Raw genomic sequence first — 939 nt, 5'->3', positions numbered from 1 at the left:
GTTTATTTATTCAATTAGGATATTTTATTCTTAAATAATTGTAGATTTATATCAAGTTGTGTTAAGAAAAAGAGAGACATCATCTGTTCACTTTATATAGAACTCCCTCCCAGGGTTCACACTGTGACATTAAAGATGATATAGCTCAGGTATAGACCATTTCCATCTCAAATGCTCCTCATGCTGACCTCTGAGCCTCACCTATTTTCTCCTGCTGCCCTCCCCACTACTCATGGCCACCATAAAGCCTTTTCTATTTTTATGAATTTATCATTTCAAGAATGTTTTACAAGCAGAAATATACTATGGAACATTTACTGATTTAAAAAATAGTTTAACTCTTTGGTGATTCATTCAGTTTGGTGTGTATATAATAAGGACTATACATTGATAAGCATCCCACATGAAAGCACCCAGAAACCACTCCTGATGTGGGAACTCACACAAGATATTTTACTAAGTGGACAGGCAGAGTGCCTGACCACGAGAATGAGTGAGAGAATGGCAGGGAGAACCATTCTTAGGTAGTGAAATTTCATGGGCTAATAACAGTCTGACCAACAACTAATGAGAAAGTTTGAGGGCTAACAATATGAACCAATAAATGACTAGGAAGTTCTCAGGCTAACAATCTAGGTTGTAAAATGGTGTGGAGGGGAAGACTAATGGTGGCACCAAAATGGCAGATCTGATGCCAATATATATCCCTTTTTATTTTTATAGATACCAGGGGTGGGACAATGGTCTTTCTTCTGTAGCTTCTTCCTGCTGGTGAGGGGTGAAGAATTTTATTCCTGTAAAAAGGAAATTAGGGAGGGTTTAATGTGGGAGCAGAGTTTTTGGAGTCAGAGGTGTCAGTAGTAAATTGCAGGTATCAGTTTTGTGTGTCAGGGGCTTGTAGTCTTGAAGGAGAAGTGATTGATTGAATTATTGGTTGGT

This window comes from Sciurus carolinensis (assembly GCF_902686445.1).
Source record: "Sciurus carolinensis chromosome 14 unlocalized genomic scaffold, mSciCar1.2 scaffold_101_arrow_ctg1, whole genome shotgun sequence".
Taxonomy (NCBI): Eukaryota; Metazoa; Chordata; class Mammalia; order Rodentia; family Sciuridae; genus Sciurus; species Sciurus carolinensis.
This window is presented reverse-complemented; position numbering follows the sequence as displayed.